Consider the following 18286-nt stretch of genomic DNA (forward strand, 5'->3'; position numbering starts at 1 on the left):
GTGTTTGCTTGGGAGAAGGGGTATAAAGGGGTTAAATGATAATGGGAAAAACATACAATAAAAATTTAAAGACAGTAGATTGAGAAGCTTGGTACAGAGCGTCTCATCTTCTTTTTAAGGAGCATATTTGAGTGACTTCCAAAGGGAAAATTTGAAATTTAAAAATCAGTGTCTTTCACCTCCCATCATAAAAATTGGCTCCATCTGCCCTCTCCCTGAGTGAGCTCAGAGCACAGCAGCCCCCTGCAAAGGCATTCAGGACCACCCCTGCTCTCAGGTGAAGTGCATTCACTTGGATCCCTGGATCCCTGGGGTTGCCCTTTTGAGGATCAGAGTGTGAATGTCATGAGTACCTTTGTAGGTGTTCATGGCCTTCAGGTTCATGGCACATCAGATCACGATACTAGTCAGAAATCCCCTTCCTCCCAGCATGTCTCCGGCATGGCGGGTGGTGTCCAGGGCCTTCCCACAGTTACTCCATTCCAGCTGGGAGACCATTTCTGGGGCGGCCTTGTCTTGATCCTTCAAGCAGCTAACTGAAGGCCCGGCGTGATGGCACTGAGCATGGCCTCCAGCTTCTTCTGAATTAGCCAGGTCCTGCAAGGACTCAGCAAGATGCCAAACTGTATCCTGCCTGGATATACTGCCGGGCTGTGTGAAAACAGAACTCAGCAGCTCCAAGCACGTCCCAGGCGGTGCCATACCAGGCGTTATTTAGGCAGCCAAAGGGATGAAGCAGCACATTCTTCTTTGGTCCCTGCACATCATTTATGACAATCACGTCCATGGCTGAGGCTCGCAGGGAGAACTTGCCCTTGAACTTGGGGGCCAAGAGGCCCCGCATCCCCTTCTCCAGCAGGATGCCTTGAATGCTGTTATCTTCACACCGAGCCCACAGTACAAACAGGTTGGCTATAGGCGAGTTGGTCATTCACGTCTTGGCCCCTTTGAGGGTATAGCTCTTGGTGGACGGGTTGTGGTGGGCTCTGGTCTCCATGCTGCCAGGGTCACTTCCACAGTTGGGCTCTGTGAGCCGGAAGCAGCCCAGGAGTTCCCCTTTGGCCAGCCTGGGCAGGTATTTCTGCTGCTGCTTCTCACTGCCACATGCATAGATGGGGTGTGTGACAAGGGAAGGCTGGACACTCATCGCTGACTTGTTGCCATTGTCCACTCGCTCCAGCTCCTGGGCCAGGCGCCCATACGCCACAAGTGAGACTCCAGCACAGATACCCAGGTGCCTTCCTGCTCCCTTCACAGGCCACTCAACTTCTGTTTTGTTCATAGCTGTGTTCTGGCTTCAAGGAAAACGTGAATACTACAGGTATTTACCCATCAAGTAAATGCAAATGAAGGTAATAATGCTGTGTAAATGAGTCCATAAACAAAAATGTGAGAAAAATGTCAAAAACTATACCGAGTACCATGATACATATGATATATATAAATATATTATTTTATCTATTATCTAATATAAAATATATAATGTATTTATATAATATATATCATGGTATTATATATAGTTATATATTTACATGTAACATTTGTATATTTATTATATATAAATATATAAAATACTGTCCTTGCACCAGGGACCTTACCATCTGTTGGAGAGAAGATCAGCACACAAGAAATTCTGGTATGATTTAGAGTGAAGTACAGACCCAACAGAGAGGGAGGTCAATGAGTAAGACTTCCCCTGAAGTAGGAAGTAGGGCTTGGGCTGGATTTAAACAACAAAACAAAACAAACAAACAAAAACATGGAAAGATTTGGATGCACAGAAGCAAAAAAGGAGGACTTTCTGGGCCAGGGAGGACAGGCCAGGATCAGCAAGACTCATTTGCATGACAGTGAATGGACCAGGCAGATATGTTTGAATAGGTGGGGCAGCCAATAGAACAAGGCACAATAAAGGTAGTGTTTGAGGATGGTATCAGCTGACAGCAATGGGAGGATGGAAGGGGAGTCTCAGAGGCTACTTACCTCTCCCTGATTGCCTAATATATGTGTTAGGCTCTGTGGTAGGATTTTACATATATTATCTTGAATCATTGCAACCATCTAAAAAGTAGGTTTCATTATCTCTCCGTTTTATGGATAAGAAAATTCAGTCTCAAAGATACTGAAAAAGTCCAAGGCCATCCAGCTAATGGGAGGCTCAGGAAAAATTCTAACCCACTTGGTCTGACTCCATAACAACCCTTTATTCTGCCATCTCACACTGTCCCTCCCAGAACCAGGAAGCTGCTGCTAGTGCCAGTCCCTCAAGTCAGCTGCAACTTAATCATTTGGTGGATTTTGCCATTGCAGCAGCCAGTTACTGAGCAATTGATTACTTTGCCTGGCGGTGGTCTGATTAAGGTAGCTCTGTGTGTCTCAATAACTCAGTCAACCACTTTGTGGTTTGTCCTAAGGACAAGTCCTGATCCAGTGTGTGGCTGGCAGTGTGGTTGGCGGCAGAGAAGGCAGTCGGACTGAGAGCTGCTCTCCTTACTGACTCCCAGGGGCAAACTGCAAAGGCAGGCTCTGTGAATGGCTGCTGTAATCACAGACCAGAGGACAGTCCTTTATTCTTGCCTAATATGGAAAATATTGGTCATGCGCCAGTTGTTTCTGTAGCACCTACACATCCATGGCCTTGAGCACAAATTAAAAACCAAATTTTAATTCAGACATCCAAGTTATTTACAAGAACTGCTCTACAAGAAGATCAGAGGGAGACGCAGAAGCTATGGTTTATAATCCATACATGTCTTTTGTTAGTTGTTTGAAGAAATTGGAAGAGGGATAGTCATGTGTGTGTTTCAGGGGGGAGAAAGGGATCCTATTTGTGTATAAGAATTTCTTTTAAATTATATTATAAAGGCAAGTCGTTGTATAAACCTTAGTTCTTGAAGACCTAAGTCTTCTCTTTCTTAAAAATAAAGATGGAGGTGGGAGGTGGGGATAGGTGGGCTGCGTTGGGGGAGAGTGGTGGGGGAAAATGGAGACAACTGTCCTTGAACAACAATAACATTTTTAAAAACTAGAGATGGAGCCGATACTTCACACCCCGCATCACTGATGCAGTTCAACCCAGACATAAACAGTCTGATTGCATCACTGCTACACACCCAGCTAGCGTCTCAGTTGGGACTTTCCATGGAGTTAACTGCAGTTGTGAATTATTAATTATTCTAACTGAGCCAGGCTCTTAATTGCCTCTTGAAGCTTCTCATTAAATGTTCTTGAATTGGTTAATGTGAGGATACCATGAATGCAAATTATCATTTAGCAATATGCTATGAACAAGCACAACTGTTTTTATTATGCATTCTATAGTGTGGAATTTTAAATGTGGAAAAGTCATAATCAACCACCTATTCTAAAATTCTGTTTTCATTTTTTATTATAGTTCATCTTTGCGAGTTCTGGGTTTCTGTCAGGATCCCCTTTCCCTTTCACACTCTGGAATCTGAAGTGGAAGCCATAATGGTTTCAGGCTTTCCAGAAACTTACCTATTTCAGAAAAGAAGATCAATAAATACTTTGTATGAGTGTTTTTCAAAAGTAATGTCTCTTCTCTGTTTTTATGTACATTAACAAAACCATTTTAACAGTCTCATATGCTAAAAACACTTCAGCAAAACTGGCCATTAATCTGCCAAGATGAGAATGTGTAATTTTTCTGTTTTCCAGGACTGGATCCAGTGGGATGCTTAATGGGTACCCACTTTTTCAAAGAGGTAAAATACAATAAAAAAAAAAAAAGAGTCAGAAATCCAGGCAAGAAGTCAGCATCTAACTGATTTATCCATGAGCCACCAACTTGGGATTCAAGGAGCAGGACTTATTCTTAAAAGGGATGTCTTGAGGCTAGCTTCCAGGCCACAAGGTATTCTAGAACCTCTGCTCGGGACATTCATAGAACTCCCTATCCTCCGACCCCCCCCCCCCCCATTGTACTCACCCCAGCTGTGAATACTAGCATAATGTCTTCCCTATAACTTTCACAAAGGTCAAGTCTCAGACTCTCCTGTTCAGCTCTGTCACCCCAACATTCGGCACTGTGTCGTGCATCATCACACCCCAGGACAGGCTATTATCAGCTCTTGCTCAGATCATGGCAATAGTCTCCAGACTAGTCTCCCCGCTTCTATTCTTTCCAGTCTCTGCCACCTCCTGCCAGCCTCCCCTTCCTCTAGCTAATTCCTCCTCATCCTTCAGCTCTCTCCTGATCAGTCAATTCCTTGGGAAAGCCTTTCTTGAAATCCTGGTCTCCCTGGTATTCCCACCAACAGCACCTTGTGCTTCTTTAGCATAGCACTTTCCTCAGCTTATTTATTCATTATTATTATTATTTGGTTAATGCTGCTTTCTCTAATTTGACTTGTAAATTCCACAAATGCAGGGAATGTACACATTTTGCTCAGTGCCTGGAACATAATAGGAACCCTAAATATATGTTGAATTAGTTCATGAATACTTCTATGTAATTAAGTGAAAATGAAAGGTAGGAGAGGAGTGAGAAGTGGAAGGTCCTGGGGCTTGTGGACCAGGCAAAAAAGTAGTGATCGCAATTGAAGGAGGATGGAATTAGAGCAGCCTGACATGACGCCACTGAGAGGGGGTCTGGAAGGAGGAAACACCTCCTGCCTCAGCTCTGGAGGAGCCTTATTTAACTCTCCCAGCAACCCTGAACTTTAAGATCATCAACTGAAGGTCGTTGGCATCAGTCAACACCAACAGGAATCCCCAGTCTGGGGTGCAGTAAAGAAGGAAACTTTTTTCAGTGCAAACGGCTCAGCTGTGAAAAAGGCACATGTCAGGGAGCCCTGGAACCTGGCCCCTCTGGCTAGACAGTTCCGCTCTGCTCCTTGCTGGTCTGCTCTGCTCCAGTCTGCTCTGCCCTGCGCTGGTCTACTTCACTCTGCTCTGGTCTGCTCTGTGCTGGTCTGTTCCAGCGAGGCATCTTCAGACCAGGAAATGCAGTCTTCAGTCTTTGGTGAAAAGGAAAAGTGGGCTCCCAGAGCCGGAGGGGAGCTGACTTACATAGACAGACATCCTTGCCCTTTGTCCCAGATTGGTTTGTCCACATGCAAATGAGGACTCCAGTCCTCGCAGTTTGATTGGTTCTGATTGGTCAGAATGAAGCCACCCTGATTGGTTGGTGAAAAAAGCTGATTTGGGGGTGGGGGGGGGGGGAATACAGCTATGCAGCTCCAATTGGATGGGGAAAGCCTCAGTTCTATTGGCTGAAATATAGGATTCCAGGAACTCCTTTGTAAGGACTGGCTCATATGTCAGGAGCACAGTACAAGCCGGCAGTTCAGTGCAGGATTGTCCCTGATGTGCAGTTTGCATGAGAGGTCCATGTATAGAAATGGCTGCTAGACTCTTTTTAAAATTTGAGCCCAGTTAGCCACCAGGAGCTCTTTTTCATAGGTGTCCTCTTTCTCAGGGTACAGAAGAGAAATAAGTTACACAGGTGGCCAATGGAAGACCCAAGACTCAAATGAGCTCTGAGTTCAAGTGTCCTTTTTCACACCCAAAAGCTACTTTTCTTTGGTGTAAGAATAATCAGTGGCAGTTAAATATTTGTCAATACTAAAGTGTTTGCTTGGGACTCCTCCGACCTTGCTTCTGCCTTTCTCACTTTCAGTAACAGCACTTGTGTGTTACTCATTTATTCTTCAGGCATGTCCATTTTAGGGACCACATTCTGATGGCTATTACCTAGAGGTCTGTGCAGAACATCTGTATTCTAGGCTTTGCTGTGAGTGGTTGTCTTCTGCTGGTCCCTGCAGGCTCTGTCATGGCCAAAATGCTGACAGAGCAGCTCAGGAGGCCAGATGGAAGCTTGGTCACACTGCGGCGATGCCTGTGGCAGAAAAGTGTCAAGACAGACAGCTGGAATATGGTTGTTCCTGTCTTGGGAAAGGCTTTGGACAGGAGCAAAGAAGCAGGCTCAGAAAGAAGTGCCAGAGACAGGCCGTGTAACTGCAGGTCAGATGACACTCTGTGTGCTGGTAAACAATGTCAGTCATGTTCCCACACAGATGGGACACTAGCAGGAGAAAGAAGCTCCATTTTGTCACTTTCATCAGTATGAAAGCTTTTTGTGAGAGAAGAAATCTGTGGTATTAGGGGAAATATATCCCTGTGTGTACTGAATACTACTAAAGGTATTTTAAAGGATTAGAAACATTGCCTACACATTCTTCTAACAGTTGTGTTTCCATTGATTAGAGGAATGGTGCCCGGTATCCTTTTTGGTTTGCTTTATTGATCCACATCCTTGATTTTAAATCATTTTCTAAAAATAGAGTTCACACCTTGTGAAGAAACCTTTCTTTTTAGAACTGATTTCTCCTGAGCCAGTTAGATATGGTAAAATTCGGTTTCTGCTTCAATTTCATGACATTAAAAATACAGTCTGCCCTGGCTAGGTGGCTTAGTTGGTTGGAGCGTCATCTCATACACCAAAATGGTTGTGGGTTCAATTCTCGGTCAGGGCACGTACCTAGGTTGCAGGTTCTAGCTGTAGTTGGGAGTTGGGGTTCACATGGGAGACAAGCTATTGATGTTTCTCTCACATCTCTCTCTCTCCATTTCCCTTTTCTCTCTTTCTAAAATCAATAAACATATCTTTGTGTGAGGACTTAAAAAAATACAGTCTACACAAGCAAGGTTTCAGAAGATGATAATACTTATTACCTTTTAAATTTACCTAGAGAGGGGTTGGGAGGTAGAGGGATCAAGCCAAAAAGAAAAAAGACTCATGGACTCGGACAACAGTGTGGTGATTGCGGGGCTGGGTGGAGGAGGAGAAGGGTATGAGGGGGATAAATGGTCATGGAAGAAAATACAATAAAAAGCACACTATAGGAAAAGAAAGAAAGAGATTAATTTATCTAGAATTCTCATTTCTATAAGCTGTTATGCAAAAAAGAATTTCTATACATTTGTCCATTTCAAACAATTCTAAAAGCTTTATTTCAAATACCTTTGCTAATATTTTCTTTTATTTATGAGGTTTTGTACTAAATGACTCACTCAGACAAATACCTAAAATGAAAAAAAAGGTGGCTATAGGAAGCTATAAACAAATTGTTCCCTAGTTTACAAGCTGTGGGATATTTTTCATGTGCCCTTGGTATTCTTTAATGGCTTTTGTCTCTGCATCTAGATAGGCAATATCTGCAATGATATGTGAATGTGTTTAGAATCAACCTTAGAAATTTAAACTGTTGACCATATACTAAATCAATCGGACATTTGAGCTATTTTAGAAACGAGGGTTATCTAACACATTAATTCCTCCCTCTATGTTTTTGGAAGCTATTACAGACTTAACATGCCCTTTAAGTAAGGCATTATATTTATCATTTATCTCAAGACATACTTCCCTTAATTGTGCAAATTCTTGAAGCACAAAATTTATAAACATAACATCAGTTCACTGATTTGGGGTTTTATTCATGAAATGAAAGCTTGTACTTCCTCAGTCTTTCCAATTTTTTGAATTGACAGTTGCTATTTATTTATTCCTCACCTGAGGAGACATATATATTGATTTTAGAGAGGGAGGAAGGGAGAAAAGGAGAGAAACATCGATATGAGGGAGAAATATAGGTTGGTTGGTTCCCTACATGCCCTGACCAGGCACTGAACCCACACCCTTTTGGTATAGGGGGCAACACTCTAACCAATTGAGCCATTCAGCCAGGGTGACAGTTGCTATTTAAATACATGTCACAGAATCTCAGGGTACAAAGGGCCTTTTTGGAAATTTTCCTAACAGCACAGGTGCCTTTAACATCCTCCCTGCTCAGGAACTTGGCCTTGGGTATCAGTGGAAGGCTCTTAGTCCTGCAAATGGGAGCTCCTCATGCCTCCCTCTGGACTTGCTTCTTGTTATCTGTCCTGCAAACCCCAGACTTCTATTGTTTTCACTCTCCTCTCCAGCATCTGAAGCTTTAGACATTTCCTGGCTTCCTAGGAAATGTCTAAAGCTCTCCCGAGCTTTAGCTCTCCTGAGCAGGCCTCTCCCGAGTCCATTCACCTTTGCTTCAGCCTTACACCAGGCTGTGTCTCCTTTTGGCTCCCTTCTCCTTTCAGGCCGGCATGGCCCACCTCAGGAGTGAAAGACGGGGCAAAACTTATTTCCTGAATGTGACATTCACCACTGTCCACTCTGTAAATATTTGGTGCTGGTTTATTCATTCAAAAGATATGTTTTGAGCATCTCCTCTGTGCCAGGCCTGCGCTGGGAGCTGGGAATAGCACATTAAACTATCAGGTTTACCTGTCCTCACCTGGTGACAGGCTAACATAACAGGGGAGACAGGCATTAATGGGAAAGTCACACAAATGCATACAATAAATAGTTAGATGTTGGTAAAAATATGGTACAGGATGCTTTGAATCCATGTCAGGGTGGCTTGATCTGTAAGGAAGGTGGTGGGAGACAAAGCAATGAAATGGATTTTAAGACACAATCCTGTTATGCACCTTGATCTGGTTCTTCTCAATCCTGGCTGCAAGAACAGTCTCCTGGGGAACTTTATTAAATACCTACCCTTGGGCTTTACTCCCTGAGGTTCTGATGTTCTTCGTCTGGGCACCAGCATTTTCCCCAAAATTCTCGGTGATTCTAAAATGGAGCAGTGTTGGTGGGAGGGTAGACCGGGACAGCCACTGTGGGAAGCAGTCCGGTGGCTCTGCAAAAAATTGAGAAGAGGGTTACCACATGACCCAGCAATTCCTTTCCTTGGTATGCACCTGAAAAGCTCAAAACCATGTATTCTCAATGATATATGCTCTCCTACATTCATTGCAGTATTATTCACAGTGGCCAAGACAAGGAGACGACCAAAGTGTCTTCGAATGAGGACTGGATGAAGATGTGGTACATATGTACATACAATGAAATGCAGTACTACTCAGCCATAAGAAAAGATGGAACAGTGCCGTTTGAGACAACATGGATGCACCTTGAGAATATTGTGCTGAGTGAAATCAGTCAGTCATAAAAAGCCAAGAACTGTATGATTTCACTTATATGTGGGATATAAAACTGAGGCTTGTGGACCCAGACAGCATTGTGGCGGTTACTGGTTGGAAGGGGGTGGGAGGTGGGGAGGTGAAGGGGGCCTAATATATGGTGACAGAAGATGGTTTGACTTTGGGTGGTGGGCACACAGTGAAGTATAAAGATCTCGTATCAGAGAAATGTACACTTGAACCCTGTCTGATCCTGTTAACCAGTGTCACCCCAATAATTCAATAAAAAATTGAAAAAAATGGAATGAAGCAGGATTAAGAGCTTATTCTCTTAAACTTATGTGTTGATGGTTTCAATGTTCTACACCTTTATCTGATGTTCAAATGCTAATCACCTATATAACAATAGATTTAACTAAAAGTTTCAATAAAGTTAGTGACAACACTAATCATCCTTACTCACTTGGAAGAAGTGCCAATAAATACCTGCAAGCTATACTTCTGTTACCTTTAATATGTTTTCCCTTTGAAAGCAACATGAGCCTATTACTAAACATCTGAAGAAGAAGGAAGAAGAAAAAGGGAGACACATCTGTAAACTTACTGTCCTCCTGCAAGCACTGGGAGAACTTTGGTGCATTTTCTTCTCCCTTCCCTCATATATCTGTGTAGACAATAAATTAAATAGTGATTGAAAATCTACAAAATAGTTTCAATACAAATTGTGTATTATGTCATATATATCACATAAATTATATCTTTTGGACTGAGAAAAGTTTTGAATCTGGTAACCGACCCCTCGTCCCACCCCGCTCTCCACAGCTCAACACAGATTCCCATCCAAACACCTGGTCAAGCATTGCTCTCTGGCTTGAAGGAATAAAACTAGGCTTGGTCAAGGTCATGGTGACATCCCATCTGCATAACGCACATGCTTCAGCCCCTGTTTAACTGCTCTCTGCAGCACTGGGCACAGTTGAACACTATCCACTACTTGAAACCCTTATCTCTTGGCTCCTTGAACACCATTTCCTACCTTATTTTTTCTTTCTCTTTCTCTGAAAACACTTCTTAGTTTCCTTGGTAGTTCTTCCTGGTCCTAGATGTTGGGGTTCCACCAGGGTTCCATTTCTAGCACTTTCTTTTCTCACTCTACTTACTCTTTCCACTGGATTTATTGGCATACCATATACACTCATTACTGATTTGAAAAACACAGATTCATGGTGTTTTCTTAATTAGTAATGAGTATTTACCATATGCCAAGCACAGTATGAAAGGCTGAAGTGTGGGTTCACTGAGCAGCAGTTGACCTTGGAGAAGCTCCACATTGAATGAAGATGATAAAACATGGTGGGAAGTGCCTGGCATCCTGGGAGAAAATGATTGAGTGGAAGGGCTTTGGAAGTTCAGTGTGTAGTTCTAGATTTCAAAGATGCTTGGAGATGACTTCAGGTTAAGTCCATGTTCAAAGAAAAAGGGGGTTTGGTGTCTGAAGGAAGATGGGAGCAGGAACCATATAAGGAGGTCGCTCATGTACAAGATTTTAGAGTGAACACTATGCAGCAATGAAACACATATTTGGAGAAACCAATAGGGTTGGGGTAATTGTTACATGAAGTGAAAAATTGACTGGGCACATAGGGTAATCCCATTTTTAAAAGCTTTCTATAAATTTAGAGGGCATTATAGAGACATCTTGAGTTGCAAACTTCCAATTAAAAATATTTTCCTGTTGATATGATTGGGAAGATTTCATAAATATGCATTGGTTGTTTACTAATATATTTTTAAAACAAACACACAGAGTGGTGGGGTAGACAAGCTATTTCCAACACTTCTTCGTTGTGGTGGGACCCTGGGCATGACTCTTGTGCCCAAAAAACATTTGCTAAAACATTGCTCTTGGGAACAGGCCTGTTTTTTGCAGAGAGAAATGTCAAGACAAGGACTTGCACTGGAACACACCCCAGAAACTCTGAATTTTACAGAATGTAATGTGTTCAAAAGACACCCTGAACAGATGTCTCAGTTGGGTGTTGGCTTCTATTGCTGACAGAACCGCGAACCCTGCTGCTCTCATGCCATTTCTCACAGGACCACCAGGGGGCAGTGCGTGCCTGCGGGGACAATGACACTCAAAAGTTCTTTCTTCAGAAGATGTTTTGTGACCTCAGAGGATTTCCTGAAGGAATATTTACTTGGAAGCTCTTGAAAATCTACTACCAGTCAGTACCAAATGTAGGTCGAGCAACTGAAAGGAAAATGTTCCTCGTAACTAAAACAGACATGTAAACGATATTACCAACCCCTGTCTCTGTCCACTTCTGTTCTTTTAATCACCTTTTCAGTCTTATATGAGCCTCTGGGAAAAAGAAATTGACCCTCTGTGTAAAGCATTAGAAATGACTGTCCATCACGTGGTTGCTTCTTTCTGATACGAATCTTTGAGTAGCAAGTGGCCCGCCCATGCATAAAATCCAGGAAATGCCACTGACACTCTGGGACACAGTATGTTGCCCAGATCTCTGTGGAGGTCTATTCAAGTGGGAGGTCTTTCAGCACAGCCAAGGTTGGGTCCATACTCTCTGACACCTGCCAGCACTGAGTGAGTCTATTTTGTCCTGGGATGCGTGAACCAAGCCCTCGATATTCTAAGAGTATCAGGGTCAGGATATGAACATGGCCATAATAGCTGTGTAAGAAAGATAATGTTATGGTTTTAATGACCCAGCCTCCTGACTACAGCAGGTCTCCACTCTGTGTGCCATCGTCACCACTGTCCACTAGTCTGAGAGCAGAGTCCAAACCTTGATTCTGGAAAGTCTCAGGCCTCCAGCCCAGAACCTGAGAGTGAAGACGAGGCACATACTGCTCAGTGAGTCAGTTTGGGATGCAGGACCGCAGGTTGGAGACTGTATTTGAAATCGAGCCACTCCGGGGCTGTTCAAATGTGAGATCATGAAGACCAGGCTTCTGTGTGGTCTGCCAGGCCCTGTACAAACAATGTCCTTCCCAACGCACCTCAAGCCAGGGTGGACCTGGTCCCAGGGATCTCCCAGAATCTCCGATCTGCTTTGCCTTCTCTTGCTTACTCTGGGCCCCCTTGCCTGTCCTGGTAGGTGGTTTCCCTCTTTAGACCCCAGGGTACATCTCTGATCCCCTTGAAGATCCCTCTGTGTGCCACCTCTGGTCAGCCTGTTGTCACGGTGCCCGTGGTTCTGGCACTGTTGTGATTGCTGAGTCACCCAGGACTCCAGGTAAAAGACAGACCCTGCTCTCTGACCACACACACACACACACACACACACACACAGAGTGCTGGCTCAGATGACCACCAAAGTAGGATGAGATGTGACAGATTCAGGACCTTGCAGGTGCATTTCTTCAGGTAAGAGGCCCATCAGCAACCCCCCAGTTCCACTCTATAAGCCCTGTCCTGGGTTGTACAAAGTCTGTCTGGAAAAATTCCAGGAATTGTTAATATAACAAGAATGGTTTGCAGGTCCTCAATGTGATCTGGCAGCCAAGGAGAGTGGACTGGAATGCATATGTGTGAACAAGGATGACTTCACTGCATAGTCAGTGGAGGTGGTAGATGCTGTTCAGTGAGCATGTGTACTATGTGGCTGTTGCATTAAAAATGATTGAGCATGTAAGAAAATGAATCTGCATCAAATGTTGCATTAAGCTCAAACATTTCTCCACGGTAACTATTTGGATGATTCAGAAGGCTGCAGCTGTGGGCAACTGGTGACTGGCAGTTTCATCATGACAATGTGCCCACTCATGTATTCTGTCGTCTGCAGTTTTTTTTGTGAAACATCAAATTGCTCATGTGACTCAGCCCCATACAGCTCAAATTTGCATCCTGTGCCTTCTGGCTTTTCCCAAACCTAAAATCACCTTCGAAAAGGAAGAGATTTAAGACCATGGATGAGATTCAGGAAAATACAACCAGACAGCTGATGGTGACTGGGAGAACTGTGTGAGGTCCCAAGGTGCCTACTTCACAGGAGACTGAGGTGTCATTGTCTTGTGTGCAGTGTTTCTTGTATCTTGTATTGTCTTCAATAAATGTCTCTATTCTTCACATTACATGGCTGGCTACCTTTTGGACAGACCTCATAACTTGGACAGGAAACCAGGTTATGTTCCTGTTCTTGCTCAAGGCAGGCCCTGTGTTCATGTGCCAGGAAGAGGGACATGAACATGGGACTCTCAAAATCCATGTTCCCACGAAGCTCCCACGAAGGGCTCATACAAGTAGCCTGGCCTGCATTGGCCTGTCCTTTGTTGCCTAGTGTTACCTTAGGGGAATCCTGGAAAACAGCCAGAGATTTTGAGGGCAAGGGTCCAGCCAACGTCTTCAGCATTACAGAAGGCCCTCATGGTGGGGTTTCCAAAACCCAGGCCCCTGGGAATTCTCAGAACAGTAAGACCACATTTTTCCCTGTCTGTGTCTCTTGCTGAGTGAGCTGGCTCTGGGGCTGTTACTAGAATGTGGGTGCCTGGTAACAGGGTTCCAAGTTCTGTTGGGGTCAGTTACCAAGGAAATGACTTCATGTCCTGAAGTTTCTTCCCTGAGTCTGATCCTTGAATCACAAGGACCCAAACTGTCCTCTCAACTCCTGACTTCGAAGCCCCCTTGTTCCTGCATGATCATATTTTTACATATTGTCCCCAGTGTTCCTTTCTCCACAGCTGCCTGGGGAGGTCTGGTGCAGCCAGGGTCTCAGCTTTGAAACAGACTTGTGTTCAGACTCAACCCTCACTCTTACCTCTTCTGGATTCTGGGCAAGCCAGTGTGTCTCTCCTGGGCTGTGTCTCCCATCTGTGCAATGGAAATTATTCTAGCATGTACTCTTTAGGGATGTCCCCAGTCATATGTAAAATACTGCCTATAAAATTGTAAACCTGTCACATGTAGTAGTGCCTCCAACCTTTAATTTCTTCTTGTTAAGTCTGGTATATGCTCCTCTTAGAATCTTAACCCTAGTCCTCACATTGTGTGTGTGTGTTGTGTGTGTGTGTGTGTGTGTGTGTGTGTGGCCAATGATCTGGATGCCCAAGAAAAACAGCCTTACCTAAAGAAGGATAGGCTATAGCTTCCCAAAGCATTCGGATTTCTGATTTTTAACTCCAAACCTATGGGAGAGGATAGGGCCTTAACCTGGCAAGTTGGAACAAACCTTTATTTGGAGTCTGCTTGTCACATTCCCTGTCCAGGCCCAACCTCTCTGTGGGCCTCAATTTCTGAAGTGCGGGATGAGAAGCAACATTCAGAACTGCCTAAGTGTGAGCTCAGCATAAAGGGGCCCCGACCGAACCCGCACTGGGTGAGGTGTTGGCGGGGGTCATGCTCTCTCCCTGTCTGTACATGATAAAAGCAGCACAGCTTTTCCTGGGACTTCTGGGAAGCCCGGGTGCTGCCAGCACTCTGCTCTGCTAACACAGGGCAGGGTTCATACCTGGGTCGGCACTCTGACCTGTCTGTGGTTCTGGGCAAGGCATGGACCTTTCGAGCTCTCCCCTGGACTTCTCAGAGCCTCCTTGTTGGTTCCCATGGGATGGTTGGCACATCCTCTTGTAATTGTCTCCCCTTGAGTGCAGACTGGTTTAAGTGACTATAGAGAACATGGCAAAATCATCCAGTTATTTCCAAAAACTGGTTATAAAAAGTCAAGACAAAACTGGTCGGTCACTCAGACCTGTTTTCTCTCTAGAACTCTCTCAGACCCGTCAGCCTGGGAAATGAGCCTCTCATTGCACATTGCTACCTGCTGAGAACCACGTGGCCTCAGTCTGAGGCAGATGAGGAGAGGAAGTCAGGTCTTCAATCCACACTGGACCCCGCGAGTACCCGAGTGAGCTGAGACGCTGAGTGAAGCCATCCTGCCCCAGCTGAGCCCCAAGGAACTGAGACCCTGGCAGAGGCATCCACTGGGCTGTGCCAGGTTCTTGTCCAATGGAACAGTGAGAGAATGTGTGTTTGTTGGTTAAGAAGCCAAGGGTGGGGTAATATTTTCACGTGGCAGTCGATCATGTATACAATTGTATACCCATGCCAGGGCCTAACTCTACTCACTTCTGTCTACCCCCTCTCTCTTTCCAAGCTTCCTACTTCCACAGTGGCCTGCTTTCTGATTTTATCTCTTTCCAAACATATTTTTCTTCCCAGTCTCTGCTCAGTTGTGGACTTTTTCCCAAGATAAATATTCTCAGATCTGTTCAGGGGGCTGGCTGGTTTTGTTTTGTTTTTTTGTTTTTTTGTTTTTTTTTTTGACCATGCAGCTGAAAATATAGATCTCACCTCAGTGGAGTTTTTTTCAGACTCCCTCACCTGAGAGAGCCCCGCACTCCTGGTGGCAACTACCACATTCCTAAGTGGCAACTGCTCCTTGGTGTTGTTTTTGCTCAGTGGATTTGTCCAGCTTGCCCTCCAGACTGACGGGCAAGGATGTCCCTTCAGCATGGGCCACTGTTGATTTATTTCAGCATGAGAACATTTCACAAGCTCAGGGCACAGTTACTGAAGCAAGAGATAGGATGACATCTGACCACTAACCAGGGCAGATATTAGGAAGGGATCCAAAAAATAAAGGGCGCACCTCATGCCAGAATAGGAGAAGGGCAACAAGGGGCCAGGTGGCATGCCTGCTCTCTTTAGTCCAGCTGAACCCACTGGACTGAGGCTGCCCCTGGTGGCGAGTGCTAGCACTGCACCCCAAGCAGGGAACCCACAGAGTCCGGCACACCTGCCTTTGGGAGTCTCCAGGTATGGGCTCTCCTGGTCCCAAAGGGACAAAACAGCAGGACCTGCGGAATCCATTGGATTTTGAGGGTTATCTTAGAAGCTTCCCCTGTTTCCCTTCTGTCTGCATTGCTCTGGGATGACTATTCCTTCACAAAACTTTCTCATCAGGTCTGCGGCAATGATTCAGGCCAGATTTTCTGCATCCTTGCCCCCTGACTTGGAAAGATCACCAGAGCAGAGAGACTGTACTCCATGTCTTTTGGAGCCTAAGGTGAAAAACCAACAGTGACATTCCTGAGCCTGTGGGACTCTGGGAGTTTTACTGCAAGCTCTCAAGCTTTTATGGGAGGAAACATGGTTTTCTACTCTAACCCTCTCCACCCAGGGGGTGGTAATTGGATGTCAGACAGCATTATCCTAGTGGCTTCTACCTACATCTGTGGATTTCAGATACAAGGATCATGCATCTTCTGCCTTCCATGGTCATGGGCCCCACCCAGGCATAACCCGGGGTTGTGGGGGATCCCCGTGCACATGGTCCTTGCATCTCCCCGCTCCCCATGCTGTGGACTCTGGTCACATCCTGGGAGAATGGAGGCTGCCACCCTGAAGCAAAGCCATCTCCAACTGCTTTTTCCTCTTGTCCATCGCCAAGGCTTCAGTAAGACTGAACTCATGCCTTAAGGTCCCCCACCCCCGCCCTCATGTGAGTGGTCGTGTGTGGCCGTGTGTACCAGTGTAGATTCCCAGTGGAAGAGGTTCCACCTAGGGTGCACTGGGCTGGGGTCCACGTGGCTCTTGTTTTCAGAGCTAATCACTTGGCAAAGTTCCACCCTGCCCCGGTGGCCTATATTCTCCCTTCATCTAATGACTTGAGTGGATTTGACCTCTCCGTGTATCTCTCAGGGGTTTGGTTTTGTAATTGCAAGCGGTGGATTATACAAGGAACTGCTAAAGCTTGAATCCAGCCAAAGGTGGTCCAAGGTTGAGGCTCCTTGTGATGGCCTTTGTGGGGGCACCAGGAACACTGTCTGTCCTTCTGCAAAGCTTGCAGGTGCTCTAGTGGCTCTGTGAACGTTTATGTTCTGCATCCAGTGAAGGATTACCTACCTCATTTGTGGGTTGAGGAGAGTGTAGTTCCCCCACAAAGAAACAGTGGCCCAGTGGCTGCTCAAAGATGACATGGATGTGGAGTGGGTCACGGCTCAGGGTCTTCAGAACCCTATTGGTGATGTCCTCCCTGAATCCACTGTGGTGGGCAGCCCTGGTCCCAGGGATTTCCCAGAATCACCGATCTGCTTTGCCTTCTCCTGCTTACTCTGGCCTCTCTCACTGTCCTGGTATGTCTTTAGACACAAGGGTGCCCCTCTGACCCCGCTGAGTACACTGGATCTTCCAACTCTGCCCTGTCTGCTGTCACCACGCTCTTGGCTCCAGCACTGTCATGACTGCTGAGTCACTCACAACTGCAGGTAAGAGACAGACACTGTTTTCTAAACGTGGAGATCCAGACATGATGCACACATCGGTTGGCTTAGACCTCCGCAAGAGGGGAACTACGTGATAGCTGGTGGCCCAGGAGGGGCACTGGCCCAGGCTTTGGGAACAAGGGTTCGGCCTGCTTCTGCAGCTTCTGGGAAGGCTCTCATGGTGCGGTTTCCTAAAGCCAGAGCCCTAGAAATTTAGGGAATAGCAAGACAACCTCTTTCACTCTCAAGTGTTCCTTGCCAAGTGAGCTGGCTGTGAGGCAGTTACTAGAATGTGGGCGCCTGGTAACAGGGGTTCCAAGTTCTGCAGGGGTCAATTATCAAGAGGTGACTTCACTTTCTCGAGTCCCCTTCACTGAGTCTCCTTCTTGAATCACAGCTATACAGAGTCTTTTGGGCTCCTGACTGTTCAGTTCCCCTGTACAAGCAAGACCATACCTTTACTTAGGGGTCGTCCCCTCTCCACAGTCCCCTGGGAAAGTCTGGTCAGCCACCGTCCCAGATTTGAAACAGCCTATGTTCAGACTCAACCCACTTCTTACCTCCTCTGGATTCTGGATAAGCCATTGTGGAGATGGCTTATCACACGGTCCATCTCTTGACTGCACAATGAAGGTTATTCTAGCATAGGCTGCCTAGGGATGTCCACAGTCACACGTGGGACACTGCCTATCAAAGGGGAGGAGCCGTCCCGGGTAGGCGGTGCTGCAACCTCCACGTTCTTCTTCTTTGTCACCTTGTGTGTGCGGTCGGGGGGGGGGGGGTGCAGGAAGCCCACACTTATACCTTCCAGGTGTAAAATAATAACATTCTTTCAAACTGCTCTTTTCCTTGCTCCTGATTCATAAACACTTAACTCTCATCTTTACTCCAGGTGCATCCATGCTTTACTGACCAGCTCTCTGAGCCAGTCATGTCTCCCCAGTTCAACCATTTATTTCACTCACATCAGTTTTGTTAAGAGAACTTGGTAATGTGTAGTCCATGTGCAACAGATCTTTTATCAAAATATGAATATATTATTTTTTCCTTTCATGTTGCTACAACACTAAAAGAA

General features: G+C 45.4%; 1 pseudogene; it reads right to left on the reverse strand.

The window, feature by feature from the left end:
- Positions 1-288: 288 nt before the first annotated feature.
- Positions 289-1398, reverse strand: LOC114512934 (annotated as a pseudogene).
- Positions 1399-18286: the final 16888 nt, after the last annotated feature.

Source organism: Phyllostomus discolor, chromosome 2, assembly GCF_004126475.2.
Source record: "Phyllostomus discolor isolate MPI-MPIP mPhyDis1 chromosome 2, mPhyDis1.pri.v3, whole genome shotgun sequence".
Taxonomy (NCBI): domain Eukaryota; kingdom Metazoa; phylum Chordata; class Mammalia; order Chiroptera; family Phyllostomidae; genus Phyllostomus; species Phyllostomus discolor.